Source organism: Periophthalmus magnuspinnatus, chromosome 6, assembly GCF_009829125.3.
Source record: "Periophthalmus magnuspinnatus isolate fPerMag1 chromosome 6, fPerMag1.2.pri, whole genome shotgun sequence".
Lineage (NCBI taxonomy): Eukaryota > Metazoa > Chordata > Actinopteri > Gobiiformes > Gobiidae > Periophthalmus > Periophthalmus magnuspinnatus.
The window spans coordinates 6,422,428-6,434,098 of NC_047131.1; positions in this window are offsets into that span (position 1 = coordinate 6,422,428).

Below are 11,671 nucleotides of genomic sequence, written 5' to 3' on the forward strand. Positions count from 1 at the left end.
AGCAGAACGCTAAGGGTGGAGCTCCTATGCATAGCTGCAGATCAACTTAGCGAGTAGCGTTTTTTTTTGTTTTTGTTTTTTTCATTCGTACCAAAATGACTAAATGACAAAATGATCATCGATTAAGAAAATAAAATCTGAGAACGTAAGTAAAAAGCAGTGGATGTACCGATGGGGAAAAACGGGGAATATGGCGTCTTAAAAATAAGCGATTGAGAAAGGAAATGAGAAGGGGATAAAACTATCACATGGTTATAGTCGAGTTTGCGTAATAGGCCTGTTTTAATAGAAAAAGCTGGAGACCCACATGTGCATTGTGGTGCTCTGGTATCCTCCTCAAATGCACACACACACATGGTTCATAATTACACTTCCTCTGATGGAGCGGTGAGACTAAAAAGCGTGCGTCTCACATTCAGTAAAGGGCAGAGTGCAGACAGAGCAGGGAGCTGACCACGATCAGGCTGGATAGAAATGTGACAAGGGTCTGCTTCAGCCTTTGTCCTCAGCTATCTGCTCACAGTGACACAGTGAGGTAATTTCAACCCTGGTTCAGCAGTACTACGAATGTTATTACGTTATCGATGTTCATATCTTGATTTTACGGACACAGGAGCAGCAGTTTTCAATAGAAAGTGAATTGGAGCCAGAGTCGATGGAGCCGGAAGTGCGCCCATGATCACTTACTGTTTGGAACATGCTGGCTAGCAGGTTAGCTATGTCCATTTATATATACAGACTATGAATATGAGGCAAACGAGCAGCCAGAAAGCGAAAGTATCACATGAGCGACGGTGCATACTGTTTTATATCAGTGCACATGATGGATTTATAAAGAGGAATGATATTAAAACAGACTGAAGTTTATGCCGGTGATTCCCAGATGGATTTAAACATCAATATAAAAAATGTACTTGTGCATATTTGTTTCAGACTGTGTGTATTTGCGCACTGCTTGGCACTAGAATAAGAGTATATAAGAGTGTATTTGTGCTTTATGGAGGAATGATGTTTGGAACTTTCTCTGGGACATAACTTCTGTGGCTTGGTTCGTCGCTAAGAGCCGAGCTGACGTGATGTTTCCCTCCACCTGTTGTTCCACCCTCGCCTTTATGTTTGGTCCACTGCCTTACGAATTACACCACTTAAACTTAGTCATAAAATTCTAGCTGGAACACTTCCCATTCCTTTTGTACTCGGGATCAGTTCACTGCTTTTTCCAGTTTTTCTTCAGCCATTTAAAACAGAAAGGACATTTCTTAAAAACTCACTTGCTTTCATTTGTCAAGAATGTCAGTATTACTTTGACCTCTCACTGATAAAAACAAAACAAAAAACAATATCATCTGATATATAAGAGCAGGTCCACTCAGACCATGGCACAGCTCCAAACTGATGTAATCTCATATTTAATGGACAAGCCTTTTCCGGAAATTTGATCCCAGATGTATGGTTCCGTCTTGAGCATGACAGCCTTCACAGACATAGTTTAAAAGGCGAGTTTGAGCACTTCTTTCAGGAACATGAGCTGCCGCTGTGTCTCATTCATGCGGATACATTAGAGCTCAGCGTGAACCTTGTGATGTGAGTGTGTTCTCTGCAGACAGCCAATCAGCTCTGTGCCTTTGTGTTATGAAAGGAGTCATGATGGTAGAAGCAGCAGTACAGGGCGTTGTTATAGTTGTAGTAGTTGTTGCAGTAGAGGGATGTCAATTGGTAATTCTTCTTTTATAGTAATGTGAAGCAAACAGAAGCATTTATTACTTTAAATGTCTATAAAGATGTGTAGAGTGTTTATATTTTTTCCAAACCTCGTTCACATTGATATAGTAGAACATCAACATGAGATGAAGTTCAAATATGTAAAGTCCAAGAACATGCACGATAATAGGAAGTTAAAATCATACTCTGGAACATTCTCCCTGGAAAAGATGTATGTTTAATGGCACACTGTGGAATATTACAGTCAAAGGAACAACATTTCCATGGAAACAAGCAGGAGGAGGTCCTAATCCAGGCAAAATAGTCAGGTTTGTGGAGATGCAAGCTCGCTCTTACGGATGGATGTTCTTCATACTTCATAAAATAAAATAAAAACTTGACCTTTTTTCAGTGCAATAATCCAAACAAACAAACAAAAAAAAAACATGCTTTTATTTGGTCTGGGTTTTTTTTTTTACTGTGGCTTTAATAGAATATTGTAATTAAAAAGTCCATCTCTAGGCCAATAATATTTAGTACAGATGAGGGGTAGCCAAAATTAAGTATTAAATTCATATTTTTGTTTTTAAATAGCACGTTTTGGGGTCTTGTCACCAATAGAAATGATCAGTGCAACATTTATGAATTTACTGTTTGGAAATTTCATGTTATCAATGGGGAAATGTGGTTCTATCTCACTGATTAGTCGTCAATGCTACAGTATTTATGTTGTAGTACAGTTGCAGCAATAATATTCTATAATAATAAAAAAAAAGTCAGATGTTTTTGCTGTTCAAAAAACGTCCCAAAGTTTCCTGTCAACAAGAAACAAACTGTGTGGATAAAAAGCGGAGAATGAGGCGTTGGCGTACAAATCGAAAATGTAGTGGATTGACCTGCACTATATAAAATTCAACGCTATTGTTGTGTCTTTGGGCAAATCGCTTCTCACATTTTTTACCTTTTGAATAGAGCAGTTTGTAATTGCGTACTGTAAAACCTTATAGCCAAAACTGACCTTGTAAACTCTGCAACAGAAACGAGGAACTTTCTTTTAAACAATTGAACTTCCAGTGGTAAAAATCTAACAAGGTTCAGAGCTCCTCCAGCCGCGACTGCGTAATGACCAATAAACCCAAATGACCAGAACCGGCTGCCCAAATCTCTGTCTCTTTCCGGTCTAAAAAATCTGTCTGCGCTCAACAAAAAGAACTCCTCCGACACCAATCTGCAGAAGTTACTGGAACTTTTTCATGATTACGGCCTTTGCGAAGTCTCCCGTTTTATGCACAGAGATGAGAAAGGCTCGGCGGAAAAGGTCACCGGCATTTTTCACAAATTTGGCCCAGGTTTCAGGACGATTTCTGCACTTACAAAACTGCAGATCCACACAGACTTCCACCAACCAGCCGCAACACAGTGCTCAGTGTTTGAATCAAAGCAAAGGTAAGTGATGTTACAATCAGCCCATGTTTGTACCATAGACTGTATACAGAAGTGCACTAAGGGAGTGTTACGTCACCCACAGCGTTTACCTCTAGTCAGATGAGTCAGTTATAAGTTATAAGTTCCATGTTTGTAATTCCGACCACGAGTATCATAGCAACCAAAGAGCCAATCCGGAGCGAGGCTGTTGAAGGTAACGCCCCTTGTCTTTCTTGTAGATCCAACAGCAACATGAACCTAAACTACAAACGTAAGTGATTGTTTCTACTTCCTAGAATTGACTAGTGCACACGATCACTCAAACATAATGTATAAATTAGGCTTGTCACAATAACACAGTTTGAAGTGTGATATGAATACAAATGTTGAAACTACTTTATTCCACCATCACGAAAAACTAAAGCAGGATAATCCCCCAAAACACTTTAAATCTTTAACTGTAAAATTAAAATATTGTTTCCTAGTTCAGAATGATGAGTTTTAAGCGCTTATCCAAACTTTCAGAGGCCAGAACAGAGGTAATCATGCGGTAAACAACAACTAACATGCTAACAGCACACTTCCTGGTTCTCAGAGGATAAAACACTCTATGATTAGATGCAGACACTACACATTGGTCTCATTTTGACCTTAAAGCTGTGTAATAATGTAACGTTCTGGAGGGAGCACCTGCATGATTCTATGGAAGTTAATGCGATACTTTTGAACATTCTCCATGCAGATAGATCCGTTTAATGCCATACTGTGAAAAATGATAGCCAAAGGAACAATGCTTCCATGAAAACAAGAAGGAGGAGGCCCTAAACCTGGCAAAATAAGAGTCAGGATTGTGAAGATGCAAGCCCGCTCACAGTAAGGACGTATGTTTTTTGTTTTTTTTTTATGCAACAAACAGAACCAAAAAAATAAATAAAATAAATAAACAACATTATTATTATTATTATTATTATTATTATTATTATTATTATTATTATTATTATTATTATTATTATTATTATTATTATTGTTATTATTATTATTATTATTATTATTATTATTATTATTTGTCTTAAAAGTTATATACTGGGCCTTTAAGAGTTGCTTGTACAATATATCTGTACAAAACAAATTTTGCTCAACTACACAAAACTGTAGCCATCCCCAGTGCAGTCTTGTGTAGTTTTCAGGGAAGCAGCATATAATTTTGACATTCACAAACCCAAATATGCTGCTCAAAGTGGCCTATCCTCCATGACAGTCCATATTAGCTGGCGCCGGCTCTGATGGGCTGGGATGAGTTCCTTGTCTGCAGATTCATTTGGAGCGCTGCGGGCCTGGCATTGTGAGAGCTGTCTGTCAAACTTCCAGAAACCAATTTAATTTACTCCGAAGTCGGACCTGAGTGAAAAATGCTTTATTACTCTGAATTGAAAAGGGAAGTCATTGCCCCGCAGCTACACAGGGATGAGAAATGGAGCAGAATATAGTCAGGCAAAAGACCCATTCACACACGGCCTCCGAGTGACAACTGATGTGAGGAGCCTTCGGGAGAATTCATTAGGACAACACAGGTTTGATCAGCTCTTAAAGAACGTTTATGGTTTATGCGGTTTATGATGACATGGTAATTAGATATCGAGAATCATGGAAATGTAGCATTTTTGATATTTTTAATGTTGTCCAAAAATCTGTTCCTATGAATCAACACTGAAACTCATTTGTACAAGTATATTTACTGACAAAAATCACATAAAACTGAAAAAAAAAATATTGGATCTTTCCTGAATACATTTAGAACAATCTTGATAAATTACGACTAGTCTAAAACCAAAAGCCAAAGAGAAAGAATCTACTATGGTTTTGTGTTGAAAATCACAAAATATTGTCTAAAGATTATTATTATTTTTAATTTTATTGTCATTGCCATATCAAAATTGGTATAGACTAGAGGATTGTGCATTTCGCTTAGTATTAAAATCTAAATCTGTTTTGTATGAAGCTGCTGTGTGCTGTCTGCATCTTATTACAAAGCATTTTTATAATCCGCGAAGCAGGAAGTAGCTGTTAGCATGATAGTTGTTATTAACATCACTGTGAAGGTAAAACGTCACTCTGGCCTGGGAAAGCGAGGAATACGTTTGGGCCACGTTTGAAGACTAAATTCTGAAGTATCGATACTCTACTTGAGGGTGAACTGCGTAACTTTTCTTATGGATGGTATGCAACCTACTTGTCTCCATGGAGATATGATCGGTTTGCTTGCATGTGTCATAGTAGGGCATTACAAAGCACTTTACATCAAGAAACCACTCACCCATTGACTTACACGTTCATACATTGGTGTACGCAAACACTGAGGGCGAGAGTGAGTTGGGGGTTACAGTAAGTGTCTTGCCCAAAAACACAATGACAGCATTCATCTGTGGGAGCTGGAATCGCACCGACAACCTGTGGGTCAGTGGATCAGACCGCTCAACCGATGATGTTCATGTCAAGAGCGGGATTCAAACCGTCAACCTTCAGATCAGTGGAGAAACGCCTGACCTGTAACTTGACCTGTAACCTGATGTTTTGTCGCTTTTGTTTAATGCCGTACTGTGGAAAATTCCAGCAAAGCGCTAGCATCTCCATGGAGACAAGCAGGGTTCCTTTAAGTTCAATTTTAGCTCCTCTAGCTTTATGTAAATTGGTGAACAAAGCATCGGGACAAGATGCAAAGTTTAAGAAGAAGAAATAACGAGGCCGCTTACAACTACACCCGATCCCATTACACTGAGTCCAATTTACACCTTTGTGCGATTTCAAGAGCGAACACGAAATCATCTCACGAGCAGAGCGGGGTTTATCTCCTACATAAACACCCTTCACTCCGGGGACCAATTCTATTTCCCTCCTCCTCCTCGTGTACGCTACAGCAGCCAACCCCATCAGCTGCAGACCTCTAGAATGCAAAGCGCGGATCCTCACCTGAGCTCCAGATAAAGCGACGATCACGTGACTCAGCTCGTAATGGACCTAATGCAAATCGTGTCATTAATGTTCTCGGCTTCAGTTTGCATCAAAGCTTCAGTCATTTTAGGTGAAGTGTAATTGGTTGAGAAAAGGGACAAAAAAGTGCTCCACTGTTGCATGTCCTATCATCATTTATCAAACAGGCCCGTGGTCTTACATATTCATGGAGTCGGGCGAGCTTGTGCATTGTAAATACTCAATTATGCTCCGAGGAGATGGGGTGTCAAAGGGAAGCATGTGAAGCCGGAGTAAAAAGAAGCTAACATGCAATTTGGAAGAGACTCTGCGTGTCTGAACTAGCTTGAATGTAGCGCATGTTTAGGGTTTGGGTGGAACGGATCTTAAAATGGCTCTTTTGGTGAAGCAAGCAGATGGAAGAGCAAATTATAACAAGCGAATGTGAATGTTCTACGGTCAATTTGGAGGATTTCATTCAGCCTCACCATCTTAAAGCAGACCTGTTGTGTTTGTGTCTGCTCTATAGTTATAATCTGTGACACCCGTGGATCAATATGGTATAATTTGCACATTTTAAATCGCAATATTCATCTAAAACAACTTGAAAAAAACAAATAAACAAGTGCACTGACTTCTGCGTTACAAAACCCCAGTGTCCAATGGGAGCTGACGTCGCCGTAAACGTCATCACAACAAAGAGCCGTCGAGCTGTTGGCGCCCCCTATAGATAGCTGCAAATCACACCAGCGATTTATTTATCTTTTTCAGTTGTAACAAAATAACTGTGCAATGCTTCAGAATCCTACGCATATCACAATTAAGGAAATGAAATTGGAGAACTAAGTAGAGGGCTTGTGCCAGTGGCAGTGAAAACGAGGGCTGATCAGCAATATGGCACCTAGAAAATAAGTAATTGAAGCGCAAATCACTCCAAAAACAACATCGAGAGGGTAAATAAAAAGGGGAAACAACTAGAACATGGTTACAAGCTTTGAAAAGTTGATTTTGCATAATAGGTCTGCTGTAAGAGTGTTTGATCTTGTTTGAGGCTCAGCACACAGTGAGGCAGCAATGTCTATAATGCAAACTGTTGTGTCCTTAGGCAAGACACTTCACTTCCCCATACACAGAAACATGTCACATTGTCATTTTTCCTGTCATTTTTCAATAAAAGTTTGTCAATATTAATGTGAAATGTCAGTGTGAAGAGCTGCGGCTTCTCGGTTCTGCCATTTTGAGCAGGGAGTCATTGTAACAGTTTGTATTCTTAAAATGTAAAAAATGTAAAATAAGAATCCTGGTATGTTATGGTTTAATAGGCACTTTAATAATCTTGGAATAAACATTTATACTCACATCTGCTCCGGTTTTTAATGTTTTAAAAGGACCTTTCCAGTCATTTGTCTTGTTTGTTTTGTTTGTTTTATTGTAACAGGGCGCTCATGAAAAAGACAGTCTAGCAGGTTACTCTCAGTGGGCTCTACCTGTAGAAGTTAAAAGAAATGAAAATGAAATACCCAAAAAAGCATAATGTCTTTAAAAGAACTGTTTCTAAGATTTTGACCAAATTCCATGAACCGTGTACCGTGATATGAAGTAAACATGTTCATATCAGATAGAACTTTTACTGTTCACAATTGTAATGTTGATTTATTCTTATTACGAAAACATTTGACAGGATCAACCAGGATTTATTTTGTGTTTTGCTTCTCAAGACAATTATCCAATCAGAAAGCAGAACAAGCCTCATATGAGTCTCTCGTTTGGTCGCTCTAGTTGTGTCTGAAGGTCCACGCTATTCCCTACAGGGGGCACTATTTAGGTTTTACGCCATTTTCAGTGGTGTCTGAACGTCCAGTCGGTGAAAAAGTAAATTTCCCACAGTGCACCTTGAAAAGTAGTGAATATCAGTGGTCACTAGACTGGTCAATATAGACCACTATGCATTGCGAGAGTTGGAAAAACAACAGCAGACAGAGACAGGTGTTTAACTGGACACAACACGACTGAATGAAGCAGATAGAAGTGCTGATTTATTGCGGTGTTGATTCTGATTATGAATAAAACACTCTTAAATTAACGGTTGCTGTGTAAAGTTGCTAACATTAGCCGCTTACCTTCGCTTGAGCTGTTAAATAATAATTTCCACATCTTCCAATTTAAGAAAAATCTAGTCCGGTTACGTAAGATTCAGCTTGTAAGTGTATCATTAGTCCATAAATACTGTCAGTCCAGTCAAATCATTATTTATAACGGACTTCTTTTCCCCCAGACGCCAGAATCACATGACCCGAGTAGTGCACTATAGCAGGGGTGTAGGGGCTGGGGGAGACATTCAGTGACTACCTAAACCCCAGAACCTGCAGCCAATCATGAATCAGCGCTAGTTCAGTGTGAATTCTGGAGGTTCTGAGGTTTCACATGAGACATGGCCTGTCCAAATACTGAGAATGAGACAAACTTGTATGTGTCTCTGTGTTAATGTGTCTGTGTTAATGTCTCTGTGTTAGTGTGTCTCTGTGTTAATGTGTCTCTGTGTTAGTGTGTCTCTGTGTTAATGTGTCTCTGTGTTTGTGTGTCTCTGTATTAGCGTGTCTCTGTGTTAGTGTGTCTCAGTGTTAATGTGTCTCTGTGTTAATGTGTCTCTGTGTTAGTGTGTCTCTGTGTTTGTGTGTCTCTGTGTTAGTGTGTCTCTGTGTTAGCGTGTCTCTGTGTTAATGTGTCTCTGTGTTAATGTGTCTCTGTGTTAATGTGTCTCTGTGTTAGTGTGTCTCAGTGTTAATGTGTCTCTGTGTTAATGTGTCTCTGTGTTAATGTGTCTCTGTGTTAGTGTGTCTCTGTGTTAATGTGTCTCTGTGTTTGTGTGTCTCTGTGTTTGTGTGTCTCTGTATTAGCGTGTCTCTGTGTTAGTGTGTCTCTGTGTTAGTGTGTCTCTGTGTTAATGTGTCTCTGTGTTAGTGTGTCTCAATCTGCAGGTTAAGGCTCTGGACAGGCTCAGTTGTGATTGTTGTCCCTTTATTAAGAGCAAATGCTACATTAACTCCCTTGTGGGTCACTTCTAAATAGAGGGGGTTTTGCTGAAGCGCAGAAGAACACATCTCCATAGACGGCTCTATACCAGGCATCACCTCAGGCCTCTATATTTACACTCACTGTTTACACTCCTCCCTCAGCTGTCTGCCTATTTTAAACACCGCTCCCACAACACAGGCCAGTCTGTTATAACTGTGCAAACTGACAGAAGAGCTGATGCAGGGAGAGTTTACTCCACTGAGGGAAGAGAGGAGACGGAGGAGAGAGAGGGACGAGACAGAGGGAGGAGATAGACTGAGGGAGGAGAGACAGAGGAGAGAGAGACAGGGAAGAGAGAGAGAGGGGAGAGACGGAGGAGAGAGAGAGGGGAGAGACGGAGGAGAGAGACGGAGGAGAAAGAGGGAGGAGAGAGACAAGGAGGAGACAGAGGGAGGAGATAGCCTGAGGGAGGAGAGACAGAGGAGAGAGAGACAGGGAGGAGAGAGAGAGGGGAGAGACGGAGGAGAGAGAGGGAGGAGAGAGACTGAGGGAGGAGAGACAGAGGAGAGAGAGACAGGGAGGAGAGAGATGGAGGAGAGAGAGGGAGGAGAGACAGAGGAGAGAGAGAGGAGAGAGAGGGAGGAGATAGACTGAGGGAGGAGAGACAGAGGAGAGAGAGGCAGGGAGGAGAGAGATAGAGAGGGGAGAGACGAAGGAGAGAGAGGGAGGAGAGAGACGGAGGAGACAGACTGAGGGAGGAGAGACAGAGGAGAGAGAGCCAGGGAGGAGAGAGATGGAGGAGAGACAGAGGAGAGAGAGGGAGGAGAGAGATGGAGGAGAAAGAGGGAGGAGAGAGAGGGAGGAGATAGACTGAGGGAGGAGAGACAGAGGAGAGAGAGAGGGGAGAGACAGAGGAGAGAGAGGGAGGAGAGAGACGGAGGAGACAGACTGAGGGAGGAGAGATAGAGGAGAGAGAGACAGGGAGGAGAGAGATGGAGGGGAGATATGAAGGACAGAGAGGGAAGAGAAGAGACAGTGGAGAGAGACGAAGGGAGGAGAAACTGGGAGGAGAGAGAGACGGAGGAGAGAGGGGGAAGGAGGAGAGAGAGGGAGGAGGGGAGTAGAGGATAGATGGGGAGGGAAGAGAGAGTGAAATGGGAGAGAAGAGGGAGGAAGGTGAGAGAGAAGAGAAGGGAGGAGGAGGGACAGAGAGGAGGAGAGAGACAGGAAGAAAGAGCTAAAAGGAGAAAGAGAGGAAGAGAAAGAGAGAGGAAACTGAACTTCTACAAAGTTAAAAGTGTGATTTGTTAAATAGGAAACAGTTCCGAGCCCAAACTTCCAATACATCTGATCTTTCTGTCACTTGGACACATTGAACACTTCATTCAGATATAAACTTGCCCTGTCTTTTTTCCCTCTTCCTGAGCCAGAAAAGAAAACCTGATGTGTTACTGGATCGAAACTAGATACTCATTTGAGCAGGTATCGATACTAAAAAAGTCACATTCACAGGACAGAAATGAACCTACCTGGACCCTGAGGTAGCACGAACATTTTAAGACCAAAATGACGAGTCCGACAGCAGCAGTTACACAGAGAGGGACAACAGTTTTTCAATAGAAAGAGAACTGGAGCCAGAGTCGGCGGAGCTGGAAGCGCACCCACACATTTATATATACAGTCTACGTGGATTACACAGACATAAGGTCACATGGTAATACAAAAGAAACTGCTACGATTTAGTGTTGAAAATGTCATTCTATTGCAGTACCACTATATTTTAAAATAGTCCATCTTGACAGTCTCTTTTTCAGTCTTCTCTCTGTTCGAGCACAAGATGGGGGTTGAATTGCGCCTCTCGCTCCCTGAGGCCAGACGGTGACACGGGCCGCCTCCTGTGGGACCCCTGTCAGCTGTGCACCAGAACACCCCAGACACCAAAAAAAAAACATGTAAGTGCCCTCAACCATTACCCACAAACCCTTGAGGCATGAATCCAAAAGTTTTTATATCAATACAGGCACAGTTTGCTTGTTTTCAACCTGCTTTCTCAGCTAACCTTAACCTGTTCAGGCACCTTGTCAAAAACTATAGGCGGCTTAAGGTAGAAATGTTTATGATGCAAGCATGGTAAAGTACAGGACGGGGTTAGTACTAGCGAGGGAGCGAGCTTAAGGGAATCTTAGCAGCTGCGTTTTGAATCAAATATGTTAAAAATATAAATAAATGAACGCTTTACAAGTAAGAGTATGACCTTTTAGAGGGTTACGGTAAACGCAAAGTGTAGCGGAGTATACTGAGACGTCCCAGAGGGTTCTCAAGCCTAAATACCAAAGCACAAACTATAGTTAGCTCAAGCTGACAAGTCGCTTAAAGAAGGAGAATTACATTAGCAGATCCCATGTCCCATCATAATGTGGCCTTGTTTAACCCGCAGTTTTTCAGGCCGTCGTGCTGCGCTCCATAAATGAATGCATGTGAGGAGGAAACATGTGGAATAGGGTTTTATATATAGACATGCAGAAGCTGGGAGAAGTACAGTGTTTTTCTATTAAACATGAAG